Source organism: Vombatus ursinus, unplaced genomic scaffold (assembly GCF_900497805.2).
Source record: "Vombatus ursinus unplaced genomic scaffold, bare-nosed wombat genome assembly UNPS02014779.1, whole genome shotgun sequence".
Classification (NCBI taxonomy): domain Eukaryota; kingdom Metazoa; phylum Chordata; class Mammalia; order Diprotodontia; family Vombatidae; genus Vombatus; species Vombatus ursinus.
The window spans coordinates 62,562,268-62,576,825 of NW_020954557.1; the positions used below are offsets into that span (position 1 = coordinate 62,562,268).

The 14,558-nt window shown below is 36.9% G+C and overlaps 1 protein-coding gene across 7 annotated transcripts in view; it reads right to left on the bottom strand.

The window, feature by feature from the left end:
• LOC114045805 (glycerol-3-phosphate dehydrogenase, mitochondrial) overlaps positions 1 to 14,558 on the bottom strand; it is a 197,641-nt gene that overhangs the window by 181,451 nt on the left and 1,632 nt on the right. Inside the window, exon 1 of one of the 7 annotated variants that reach the window (XM_027865988.1) lies at positions 14,419 to 14,440. The exons of the other annotated variants lie outside the window; for them this stretch is intronic. The gene's annotated coding sequence lies outside the window, so the exon portion shown is untranslated. Of the gene's footprint in view, positions 1 to 14,418; positions 14,441 to 14,558 lie in introns of those variants that run through there. 7 annotated transcript variants of the gene reach the window in all.

A 14,558-nucleotide genomic window follows, 5' to 3' on the forward strand; every position in this document is an offset into this window, starting at 1 on the left:
TGGATAGAAACTCTGAGGCCCTCTAGCTCAACCTGTAACTGAACAAAGTCCTTAGCACTTTTATTTCCATTACATCACATTGTCTAATTCCTTACTGCTTTATTCTTTGAAGCAAGAAGTTTGGAACAAGAGTCAATTACCCTCAGCTCTATGTGCCAACATGTAGTATGTCAAGATGTTCTGTCAGTCAACTCCAGGCCCTGACCACACTACTCAACTGCTACCACCAAAACCACATTTTTTATGTACTTGCCCTTCTCCATGGACTCTTCCATTCTGTTCTGTATTGCTTGGTTGCCATATGCGATCCAACCTTCCTCAAACCCAAATGGAAGGTACCAAGTCAAAATTATCAATGCAAATGAAATCAGAGGACCGGTACACATAGCATTCCAACCTCCTCTTTACTTCCTTCTTCTCTGCCCTAATAGAAATTGCTGATTCTGGTTTAGTTTATTCAAGACTGAGCTCATTAAAAATTAAAATTCTCCATGAAATCAAGCTAAATACAAAAAACCTCAGTTTAAGGGCCAGCTCTTTTTCTAACTACCTGCATGACCGTGGGCAAATCACCTAACCTGTTTGGATGGGTATCTGTTTCCTCAAGTGAGGGAAGGTTAAAGTACATAATCTGGAAAGCCCCTTCTAGTTCTAAATGCTATAATGAATACCAAAAGAAGGGTGGATTTACATCCAAGGTTCAATAGAGTTCTTTTCCCCTACATGTAGCAAGTGGACACTGAAACACAGTAAGATTTACTTCATGCCTGACAACCCAAGAATAAATGCAACTCATATTCATAGACCATTTGGACTTTTTATTTATTTATCTATTGCTTTTTGGTGAGGCAATTGGAGTTAAGTGACTTGCCCAGGGTCACATAGCTAGTAAGTGCAAGTGTCTGAGGCTGGATTTGAACTCAGATCCTCCTAACTCCAAGGCCAGATCTCTATCCACTGCGCCACCTAGATACCCTCCATCTGGACTTTTTAAACCACAAAACTTAAAAGAGTTAATGTCAAACATGACAGATAAAACTTGAGAACTAAAATATAGATGGAGCTGTTGAAATTTTAAAAGGTAACTGCCAGTCTAGTTAGTCAAAGTATAAAAATAAACAAATTTGCACAAGAGAAAAATACAAATTATTAATAATTGCTTGAAAATTAAAACAACTTTGAGATAATACCTTATTAATTTGGCAAAATTAAAAGCTATAAAACTCAATGCTGGTGGTATTTCTAAGAAATAAATGTATTCATTGCAGGAAGAATTGCTTTCTAGAAAGATTCTAGTAGTTTGCAATCTGACAATCTGTAGTAAAAGTTGCATAAATAATCATAAACATCATCATCGCTGGCATTTGTATACTGCCTACAATGTGGTAGGCATTGTGCTAAGTAGTGCTTTACAAAATATTATCTCATTTGATCCTCACAACAACGTAAGTTCTATTATCATTCCATTTTATATTTGAGAAAAATGAGAGAAACAAAGGTTAGATGACTTGCCCAGGATCACATTATTCTTAAGTATCTTAGGCCAAATTTGAACTCAGAACTTCCTGACTTCAGGCCCCAGCACTTGATGTACTGTGCCATCTAGGTGCTCAATAATCCACTGTTAGAAATATACTACGAGTGTTGGGCTTTTTCTTTTTTAAAGCTCTCTATTCAAAGATTTTATAACAACATTATTTTTAATTGAAAAAAACTGGAAGCAAGATAGAGGAATGGACAAATCAATTGGGGTACTCTAATGTAATAAGGTGATATAATGCAATTAAGAATTACCATTACAAGTACTATCAAGAAACATGAAAATATCTTTATGAAATAATAATAGGCCAAAAAAAGCATAATCAGAACAAAATGCATGCCACTTCTAATAATATGAGGAGACCTTAAAAACTAATGGACAAAGAAGCCAAAGTTTTAATATTTTATGCACTGAAATTCATTTATTTACATGAAAATAAGAAAAAATAGGTTAATGTCATTCCCCTTTGATGACAAAGCAGTATAAAATAATGACAAGAATAATGGGGAATTAGTAATGCCTTCTCCCAATGCCCCTGGAAACCCCTTTCCCATTGGTAAGTTTTTCCTGGAACTTCCATCTTGAAGAAGAGCTCAGACCAGCCACCTTTCATTCCCATCCACCCCCACCTCTTTTTTTTTTCAATTTTTCAACTCCCTTTCTTTTCTCCATTAGAATGTAAGCTCCCTGAAGACAGATCTTTCTTTTTTGTTTGTATTTGTATCCCCAGAGCTTATTACAGTGACTGGCATATAATGAACACTTAAGAAAGTTGACTTGAGGGGCAGCCAGGTGACACAGTGGATAGAGCACTGACTCTGGAGTCAGAAGGACCTGAGTTCAAATCTAACTTCAGATACTTACTAACTGTGTGACCCTGGGCAAATGGCTTAACCCAGATCGCCTCCAAAAAGAAAAAGAAACTTGATTTGATTTGACCTGAGGTAATTAAAGTCAGTCTAATGGACAAAATGTTAGACTTACATTGTTAGTAAACCTAGTTCTGACATCGTCTTTTTTTTGTGCCCTCATTTCCTTCCCTCTTCATTTCATCCTAAAATTTCTCTCTCACTAAGAAGTATCATTAGGGAGAACAAAACTTTAAGACCTGCCTTGAATTCCTTGGCAAAAAGACAGAATGTAAGTTCACATGCTGTAAAGTATTTCAACTACCGGGAGGTGCCCAACCCCCACAGACAAACAGGAATGAAAGCCGTTCCTGGTGTGCCAATGAAATGCATTCCTGGAAAGCATACTATGTGGCATGGTCCCTTCAAAGAATGAACATGTGAAGTTGTGATCATCTATTCAGTGTCACTGGCTGGAACTACCAAATAAAAGGGCAAAATGATGAGAAAGTCATATAGGTGATTATTAGGTCACAATGATAGGAGCTACACTTTGGCAAAATACTTTCTTTATAATCCTGTGGAATCAATGGTACAAGTGTTACCATCCTCATTCTGATCCTAGACTTTCCCCTTGCTTACCTGTTGTGACCCTGGGTAAGTCAATTAATTTCACTGGGCTTCAAATTCCTCATCTGTAAAAGGAGGGGATGGGACTAAATGACCCTGAGGAAGACAGACTAGATGTTCCCTTCCAGCTTGAGATTTATAAGCCTATGATCTTGATTTTATCGAAAAGGAAATTAAGTGCAATTAGCAGAGAACAAGAAGAAAAGCAGAGGTTATTTCTACCTAGTAGCACAACTAAATGGAATTAAATAATCTCATTTCCATTATTCCTTTAAGTATCCGTAATAATAGGCAGGTTAATACTAAGTAATATTGGCTAAGAGAAAGATCCCTGCCCCCAGAGTCAGGAGCCCTAGGCTCTAGGTTCCATTTTGGCACTTAACAAGTTGTGTGATCTCAGCTCATTTAACCTGAGACTCAATTTTTTCCTGTACAAAACGAAAAAGTTGAACTAAATTGCTGAGGTTCCTTCCCACTCTAAAATCCTAAAAGTAACATGCTGGGATTTTTACAAAGATAATTAAGAAATGGTCCTTGCTCTCAGGTCTCCTGACTTAGTCTAATGGGAAAAATACTGGACTACACCTATTTCATTCACCCCAGGTGTCTGGCACTATCATTTCCCCATGGTTCTTGTCTTTGTTTAATACCTTTGTAATCAAAGTGGAATGACATTAACCCTTCCTTCCCCATATACCCTCTCCCATCCTGACAACTATTTATATTTTAACAAATTAATTTCAGTCTGAGGGGAGGGGTTGGGGGGAGGAGGAAATATAACATAAAAATATATCACAACCATACAATAATGAAAATTCAAAAATATAAGCACACAAGAGAGACAAAGAAACATATGAGGTCAGAGGAAGCAAATCGTTTTTGATGGGGGTTAACAGCACAATATCTTGGAGAAAGTGGGATTTCAGCCGAGTGAGTCTTAAAGGACAGGAAGTTTTTTAGAAGGTAGAGTAGGCACTCAATTCAAAAAGCATTAAGGACAGATTGTAAAAGACATGGTGCTAGGTACTGATGATACAAAGATAAAATGTTCTACAGTATCTACCCTTAAGCAGCTTAACAAACTAATAACATTTCTGATACAGGCACTCAGTAAACGGTTACTGAAAGACTAAGATTAGACAAGGTATCATTTGTAAGAGAACAAAGAGGACCATCTATTAAAACAAATAATGGACCCAAACAGATAAACGTTTGTATAAATCTAAATATTTTACAAATTTTCTATAAAGAAAAGCATACTTCTGAGTGGTCAGAATTTAAGCTAGAAGGCAAATACTTATCCCCTGGCAGAATTTGCTTTAAAAAAAAATTCAGGATTGCACTAATATTGGTACTCCCTCCACTGTCAAAGGTCACTTCTCCACAATGCTCCATGAGAGACTGAGGCCAAACATCATTCATCATCTAGTGGCAAATCATTAGTTGATGAGCCTTTCTGAACTTAGTAACGCAGGTCCTTGGACTTGAGTCTTTCACCAGGCCTGTCCTCAAAATCTTGTTTTTAATGTAATTTTTATTATATTTCACTTTTTCCAGTTAAAGATTAATTTTGTCTCCTTCCCATCTTCCCCCAACTAAAAAAAAAGAAAAAGAAAACCATTGTAACAAATATATGCATAGTTAAGTAAAACAAATTCCCACAATGATCATGTCCAAAACTGAATGTCTCATTCTTTACCTTGAGTCTATTACCTTTTAGAAGATAGGTAGCATCACTGCTAGACACTCTGGAATCATTATCAAAGTTTTTCCAGTTAGGTAATTTTTACAAGACAAAAGTGTAAGCTCTATTGACTTAGCTTTTGAAAGTCCTGAGTCACTGCTAGGCCACAATGAGCCATTAGAATATAATTTAATAAAGGATACATACATACATGTGTATATGTATGTGTGTGTGGAAGGATAGTATAACAGCACATACAAATAGAGTACCCAAACCTTATTAACTTTAATGGGACAACAAGAAAGGATAATCTTAATACATACATAGTTTTACAAAGTGGGTGGGGGAAGGAACAGTTGATAATATAAGTATGACAGTTTAACTTGGATAGTACTTTTTTAAAGCTAATAGTTAAAAGTATAATGGTAGCCTGCATAAATTCATGGAATTGTACTACAATGGCACAACAAAACATAGAAAAAGTGACATACAAGTCCTACCCAGGGTCATATAGTTAGTAGGTACCTGAAGTAGGATTTGAATTCAGGTCTTCTTGACTTCTAGTCCTGCACTCCATGTTGTGGGTTGGTTTGTTTGTTTGTTTGTTTATCCTCTTTTCAAGATCTCTCAAAACAATTTTTTAAAGACCTCAGGCAAGTGTTTCTTTGGGAAATCAATTTTCATTACTATTTTTTAACCAACTCCTCTGGTACTAGTATGGTTTTTGTCATCTCTTCCACTAAAGTCCTCCTCCAGGATATAGAAATAACTCTGGAGTCCTGACGTCAGTGACAGCAGAGGCTTTGAGTATGGACCTGGCCTACTTAAGTTCCAAAAACTAATCACTAGAAACCTGGCCTTCAGAGGATGGACTCTGTTGGCTACAGCAGCTCATGAAGACCATCTAGCATCTAGTAAGTCCATGTGGAAGGAGTAGCATAGGGCTAAAAGGGTGCTAGCCTGGAAATCAGAAGACTTTAGGTTAAATTCTGCTTCAGTCACTTACTAGCTAGGTCACCCTGGCTAAGTCTTGATTTGACTAAAGTCACTTAATCAACAGTCAACAAGCATTTTTAAGCACCTACTATGTGCCAGGCACTGTGCTTAACCTCTCAGCAGTTTCCTCATTTCTAAATCAAAAGAGTACTAGTAATGCCTGCCTCACAGGGTTACTAGGAGGAAACACTTCGTAATCCCTAAAGTGGTATAGAAATCTAGAAATGCAACATCATTCTTACTCAACATGAATGAAAGAACTTTTGAAGTTCCTTAGTCTCCTGTTTAGCTATTCTTGCAATGGTGCTATTATTCAATGTTAGCCCCTTCCAGAAATGACAGATTTTTAAACTATCTTTCCACTTATTTATATCTTATACTACAATTTACTTACACCCTAGACTATAACTCCTAACTCCCACTAATTTTTTAAAAATCCTTATTAGACACATTTTGCATATGTGAACATGATTCTTTTTTATTTGTTTTTTTTTTTTGTTGTTGTTGTTGTTATTGTTTGTTTTGTGAGGCAACTGGGGTTAAGTGACTTGCCCAGAGTCACACAGCTAGGGAGTGTTATATGTCTGAGGCCAGATTTGAACTCAGGTCCTCCTGACTCCAGGGCCAATGCTCTATCTACTGTACTACCTAGCTACCCCTGAACATGATTCTTACTGGAAGGCCACACACCATCTTTCTGTCTTCCAAAGTAGTAATGAAAGTACGACACAGACAAAGCCAGGCAAGCTGCTGAGCCTTTAAATGAACAGATCTAGGATTTATCACTCTTTCTAAAAATCAGTGATATAACAGTGGGGAAGGTACTTCTGAAAGAGGTCCAAGGTAGGAAAAATGGATACCACAGGAAAAATGAGAGGGAAAGGAAAGGTAGGGCTTAGACGATCTCTGTCATTTACTACCTATTCAACCTTGGGGAAGTCACTTAATTTTTCTGAGCCTCAGTTTCCTCATCTGTAAAATAACTGGGTGGACAAAATAGCTTGTACCATCCCATCCCTTCCAGTTCTAAATTTATAACCCTAAGACCATTACACATATAGTCAACATTGACTACTGTCATATACATCCATAGAAAAATAACTGAAACATAGCATAGTTGAGCCAGAAGGGGACCTTAAGAGAACATGTAATCCAACCCCATAACACTGAAAATGAGGGCATAAACACCCAGAGAAGATTAAGAATTTGCTCAAAATTTCATGGTTATATGATTTCAGAAAAACAAAAGCATGTCCCTCTACCTTGAGAAGATCTCTTCTATCTGACCCACCAGTGTTTACAATTCCATGGTTAGACTTTCATTCCTAGAGTTTAATCCCCTGTTGAAATGCGGATTCTCCTAGTGATACATTAAACGCATGAGATGACTGCTGTTTTCACTGGACACTTTGCTCAGAGAAAGTTTTGATGAAAGAAAGGAGGGAATACAAGAGGGACTAGTAGGGTAGAAAAGCAGGAAATGGATCTGGAAACAGACTGTTTATTTTAAGAAAATATTAAGTTACAAAAGAATAAGGTTGCATTATGGTCTATTGTAATCATTTATGTTGTTCCTCTTCACTGTTTTAGAGAAGTATTCTCCTCAGGATTATTATTTGCTTTTTCTCCTTTCTCTTTTAGACATTAACACCTGCAAACCTAGAGCAAAGTGGCTTGTTAAATGCTTGAAACTAACAGGGAAGCTGTGATGGCTATGCTGTAGTGGTCTAGGGCAGGGATGGGGCCCCTCTGGGTCCTCAAGTGCTGCCCTTAGACTGAATCCAAACTTCACAGAACAAATCCCCTTACCAAAAGGATTTGTTCTGTAAAACTTGGACTGAGTCAAAAGGCCACACTCAAGGACCTAGAAGGCCACATCTAGCCTTGAGGCTGAAAGTTCCCCACCCCTGGTCTAGGGCAACTATGCAGCCTGGATTTTCCAGGGTAATCCAGGTATCAAGAAAAGAGCCTACTTTCTACAAGGCTTTGTGGATATCCTTCATCAGACCATATGTTCCTGATTTTAGGATAGGATATGATTTTTAATTTGGAAACTATGTATACAGCATACATCTATATAATATATCCTACTGTAGATATAATATGAGCATAACACATTCTATTCAATTCTGCTCCTCATTCCTTGATCAATTAAGAGCTATCTGAATTGGAGGACACTCATTTGCTTTACAAATATTTATATAGCATCTACCACATACAAGAAACTATATTAGGTTCTATGGGACATATTAAGCTGAGTAGCTCATGAGTCTTTGCCCCAATGGAGTTTACAATTTAATCAGAGAGATAAGTAATACAAGAAGTTATAATGACAAGAAAGTAATGATGTGTGCCCTATTAGTGGTCCTAGAAAGGTACTATAGCAATTCAAAGACATGAGAAGTCATCAGATCTGAACTTTCTGTAACTTGGTAAATTACTTCATCTTCTGGACTTTATTTTCCTAATTTCTAAAACAAGGGAGTTGAACTAAATGACTTATAAGGTTCTTTCTAGCTGTAAGATTTTTGGATTGTAAGATTAAGTACTTCCAATGGCATTGAAAAGATGACATTTGAGGTAAGAGTCATAAAGGATAAGTAATTTTGTTACATGAAGATGGGGAGAACATTCAAGACAGAGGAAATGGCATGAGCAAAGGTGAAGAGGCAGAAATCATATGGAATGTTCAGGAAATACAATCTAGCTCCATTTGATTGGAGACAAGGAGTAATAGGAGAAAAGACAGTCTTAATAGGTTAGGGTCATCTTACAAACAGCCTGGAATGCCAAGCTAATGAATTCTTTCTTTATCTTAAGAGAAGAGGCAGCTAGTGATGGTTTGCAGAATTCATTGATGTGGATATATTGTAGTAGTGTTTCAATTAGTAAAGATCCAGCCTCTACAAGTGAGTAGAGAAATTATTTGCAATATTAGTTGATGAATGGCAGTCTTTCTGAAATCAGAGAGGAGAAAAAAAAGAGAAGTCTAGAGGTTTAGTCTAAAGATGGGCAAATGTTCCAATTTTCAAAAAATGGAAGAAGATGAATTCTTCAAATTATAGTTTGATGAACATACTATCCAACCTTGGGGAAGAATCGACAACAGATTATTAAATATTTTGTGAGAATTTAAATAAAGAAAATAGGTGATCACTATAAATCTGCATGGATTTCCTGAGGGTAGAATATCAACTAACCTCAGACCTCATTTTCTTTTTTCACAGTTACTAGCCAAGGGTGGGGAATCTGGGGCCTCACCACCACACATGTGGCCCTCTGGGTCCTCAAGTGCTGCTCTTTGACTGAATCCAAATTTCACAGAACAAATTCCCTTACTAAAAGGAATTGTTCTATAAAACTTGGACTCAGTCAAAAGACCACACCCAAGGATCTAGAAGGCCACATGTGGTCTCAAGGCCACAGGTTTCCCACTCCTGTGTAATAGACTGCTAGATTAAGGAACTTCGATAAACCTAAGACAGCTAATTTCTACTAAGCAACAGAAAAAAAGTATCTCATGATATCATCACAGATATAATGAAAAGATATAGGCTGGTTGGAAGAAAAGGTAGCAAGTAACTTTGTAACTGGTTGAACAACCTGAATATATATAGATGTGTAGATATATCATAAGTACACAAATTTTCAGGTGATACAAAGGCAGAGACAGCTGATACAATGGATGATAGCAAGGTTAGAATGTAACAGAAAGGGCTCTGACCTTTCACAAAATCAAACATAAATATAGAATGGGATAGATATGATTAGATTTCAGTAAGAAAAATGAAAAGAGTACTAAAAGGAAACCATATTCAGTATCATTGGATTGGTCAATTTTGATCTCAGTGGTAGGAAGATAAAATAGGTTTTCCTCCTCCTGGTAGGGTTAGGAGAGGAGACCATAGAGACAGGAAGTTACATATACTGTCATAAAGGGTCTCAATCAGTTGTTTCAGTTTAACTATTTCTTTGCTGAAAGGGAGTGTTCAGTCTCATTGGGCATAGTACATTTAGAAATGACTGGATTTTTAATTAATAAAACAAATACATACATACCCCTAAAATACTTGGTTTTGTTTTTGAATCAGTGTTATTTATTAAATTACAGAGAGGAAAAAGAATTCCTATTAGCTTATTTTAATGAATAGAATCAGCTACTAACCTAAATAAAAGCCAACCACAAACTATCATTGTTTAACTCAAAATGAGTGCACTTTTATTTTTTTTGGCAAAGAAGCCTGGTTTTGAAACAGTACAGCACTGGCAACTAAAAAAAACAGTAAGTGAATGCACAGGTCTAGGACTACAAGGAATATTTAAAAGCTAAAATCTAAGTTATACAGCGTAAAAGATGGAACAGAAAAACCTGAGTACATAAGTGACAGGAGACAAAATAAATTCTCTGCATTTCAGAAGCATAATGCAACATGATGACTGAAGTATTGGAACAAAAAACTGCTATTGTTTACAAATTAGAAATCCTTCATTCAAAAAGCACTTATTGAACACCTTCTATGTGTTAGGTTTACTGATAGTCACTTAGGATAAAAAGACAAAAAAATAAAAATCAAGGACCTTGGGGGAGAGGGCCTGGTGCAGAGGAAGGGAGAGGAGGAAGAAGGGAACAATGGAAACACCAAGAAGGAACAATAAGTTACACGGAGTAAATACAAAGTAATTTCATAGGGGATGGCAATAACATCTGGGGGAATCAGAAAAGGCCACTGTTACCAGGTGGGACCTGTGCAAATCTTGGAAGGAAGTTAGAGATTCTATGAGTAAGTGAGAAATGATAGCATCCCAAGGATGGCTGTGCAAAGACACAGGAAGAAGGTGATGGAATGTCATGTCTGGGGAACAACCAGTAGGCAATATACTGGAGAGTAGATGAGAAAGTATGATGGACAGTAAGTCTGGAAAGATTGGTCAAAGCTAGATTTTGAAGGGCTTTAAATGTCAGACAGAGGAGTTTGTATTTCATCCAAAAGAACAGAGGGAGCCCCAGAAGCTTGTGGAGCAGCTTAGTAACATGTAGATGACAGAAGAGAATGTAGGCAAGGAATCCAATTAGAAGAGTATTACAACTTTCCAGGCAAAAGATGGTAAGTGCCTGAACTAGAGAGTTGCTTGTTTTGGCAATGAAAAGGAAACTGATATGAGAGATAACATGACTCAGAATTAACTGCACATTTTTCTTCTTTCCCCACATCAAGAAAATGGTAATATTGCTGTTTGTATAATGTCACTATAATATTTGTGTAATTCATCACTTCCTCTCCATTCCTGCATCATTGGTTATTTAATACTATTGTTCTACTCTAACTCTGTTACTGATACTCTGGCTTCCAAATACCCTCTCCCTTATCTCTCTCACCTACCACTTTAACCTCATCAATTTTTCCTAGCTAATTAAGGAAAATTAAAAAAAAAAACCCTGCTCCTGGCTTTCTTTTACCTGCTGCCAGGTTTAAATCATCTACATTTAGTGTGAAGATCTGTGCCCCTCTCCCCCTTCTAAATTCAGTAACAAATTGTCAGCTTATTCCTGTTTGTTCTTCCTATCTAGAATAACCTCCAAGTTGCCTCGAAGCACCATGGATATGGTGGAGATCTTAGAGATTACAGAATCTTCATAGGATCATGGATTTAGAGCTGCAAAATACATCAGAAATCATCCAGTCCAACCCACTTGTTCTCATGTGTGGGAACTTTGTCCCAGTAAGGGTCTTTTGTGTAAGATCACATCTCAAGGAAGAAAAAGAGAAAGGATTTGAATTTCCATAATTAAAAATCCAATGATCTTTTCATTGTGCCACATAATAAATTTCATGATTTTTTAGATGAGGAAATAGAGGCCCAGAGTGTTAAAGTGACTTGCCCAGGATCACACAGCTAGATAGTGTCAGAGCTCAGAACTAGAACACAGACCTCCTTGATTCCTCTGCTTCTTTCCACTACATCATTCTGTCTCTCTCCATTCATTCAAAACTCTTACTTGGCTGCATATTTTTACTAAAAAGCTCATTCTGACATTATCAGCCTGGTTCTGCTCAACCATTCCTTTATCTCCCAGCTTTCCTCATAAGAGTGAGTCACAGCCCTAATACCTATTAATTTCCCACACATGCACACACTTCTAAAGAAAAGTCAATAAATGCTTACATAACCTGGGAGTGACATCCTCAAGTTATATAGTCTGCCATGCTTCCAAGTTCTGTGGCATAAATTATTAGGCAAGTTTGTCAGCAGTGATGAAGATTATCTATAATGTTTCATCCACAATCCTCACGTTAAAACTGCAGACATACATTTAAAAAGGGGGGAGGGGCAGAAGTGAGCAGCAAAGAGATGAACTGCAGAACTTTCTTTCATTTACCATATAAAAGAAATACTTAAAAGAATATGACCATGGTGGTCATCAACTTCACAGAATGCAAGTACCACCCCATAAAATGCTCTCGATGATATCTGGGAGGCTATCTTTAGGGAAATTAATTCTTTCTCCCCTAAAACTTAACCTAAATACTACAGCCACCACTAAATCTTCTACCTATACTATAGGTTTCATAACACATATGCCCCAATCACATTTCTTAACAGGTAGATATAGAAGAAGTCAGATTTTCCTCTCTAATTGTTTCAGGTGTATGCTTGTGTTGTCTCCCCAGTTACTCTGTAAGCAGCTCAAAAGCTGAGGTTGTCACCCTGACTCATTGCCCACAGCACCTAGGGTAGTGCTCTCAAATACTTATTGGCTAATTTAAAAGTAACATTAATACATCTGATGTCCAGTGTTGATAAACACTAGTATTACCTCCTAAGGCTTTAGGATAACTTTGCAGACAACTAAACTAATCCCATGGGTCTAGATGGAGACAGAAGAATACAGGATTTGAAAAATCCAATAGGTTAATTTGTCAAATTACAAATAAAGATGCAGAGAAATAGAGCCACAGTTTAAGGAATTAAATTCACTGGCTTCTTTTCCTGCCTGCCAAATTAAAACCCTACATAACTCATGAGATACTGAGATAGAACTAATCAAGTCTCTTCTTTGATAGTAGAGATGCAAAGTCTTTACACAGAAAGAAAAATTTAAAAACCACCAATGCTAGTTACATGCCAGCATAAATTGGCTAATTAAATCTATTTTTAATGCAACAAAGTAAAGGGAATAAAGAACAGTTACAAAAAATAAAATAGAATACCAACTGACCCTAGTTACAAACCTTTCATGAGGTAGAGGGAAGAAGCAAAATGTTAACACAACATAGAAAACTCTAGTGATTAATAACACAAGCTAATAACCAGAATGTAAAATGTGATTGTAATCCAAGTTCCAATGGGTGGCTTAATTATAAAACCCTCATTTAGGGGGTTGGGGTAGAGGATGTATTTTAACTTTCAATCTTAATAATATTTGAATAGTAAACATGTAAAAATACTGAAGGTATGTTGTAACTTGACATAGATTACAAGAAATATGAGTGAAAAAAAACTATCAAGTCCAGTGGTTTCACTTTCCACATCAAAGTTCTTCATACTACACATGAAATTAATGTCATTCCAGTTGGGTATTTCCAGACAGTGAATGACTGACAAAAAAAAAAAAAGTCAAGGAAGAGAGATAAACTGACTTGTCGGAAATGCCTGGCACACAAATGATAGAACTATCTGTGAAACTATCAAACTATAAAAAGAAGTTTGTATTTCCTTAAACTAGTCAAGCTATAGAAATGCAAAGTCACCTGCACTAACTGCCCTAAACACAAGAGTTCATGTTGCAGCAGCAGTTTCTCAACTTGTCCCTTCCCTTTACTTGCTTGTAATGATCAACCTTTTTTTCCCCTGAAGACTAAACTATAATTCTTGACCACATAAAACATAACCGCTTATGCCTGTTCGATCTTTTCCGTCCAGTGAAAATGCTGGGTTTTGTGTTAGTCTGTTAACATTCCTCAGGTGTGTAAGCATACAAATGAAGGGAATTTTGATTACTATATCAAACTAATTTTTCTGTGCTCTGAGGCAACTTTAAGTCTTTCTTGTCCTTATCTTTCCATTTTGATTTGAGGGAAATCAGTATTTGGACAGTGTCTCTGTGTAAGGTATGATTGGCTCCTCCCTTCTCTGAAAGTGAATCCTATTGATTCATATTTAAGGAGTTTAGCAACATTGACCTCTTGTATAGAGGTTGTTGTATTTTTTTAACCAGCTTTACTACTTGCAAATCTCTGTGATTCTTGAAGAAGTGCTATATAGACGTGCCCCTTTAATATCACTGTAGTGGAAAGGAAGCAGGTTACAGAACACATCCTCAAGTGTGTAACACTTCATTCACAGAGATTTTCTCCCAACCGAAAGAACTTTATGCAAATCTATTTTTGCTCATTGGCATTACTACTTGTGGAAGGAGAGGGGACGCTCAGGAAGGATTCCATCCTACACAATTTAGACCCTAAAATAGCCTTTGGTCCTCTTTCATCCTAATTTGCTTCAGAAAGCAACACCACCCACTTCTCACTATTAGAGTGGCATCCACTGAGGTCAAAACAGAACTTTAAAGTACACACTAAACTTTCCCCAACTACACAATCTCCTGAGAAAGTTCTGCGACTTCACTAAAAGAGAAAGAAAAAAAAAGTTTATTAACTGAAACCTAAAGAATTGCATTCCCTCTGCTGTTACTCATTCGAAAACTGTAAAATTTTCCTTACCCCAGTTTACTCCTAACTCCCTGGAGAGTAAAACCTGGGAGAGAAAAGATCAGATTCAATCCAACAAACACTCTTGGGAACCCAGCAAAGACACACACACACACACACACACACACACACACACACACACACACACACAC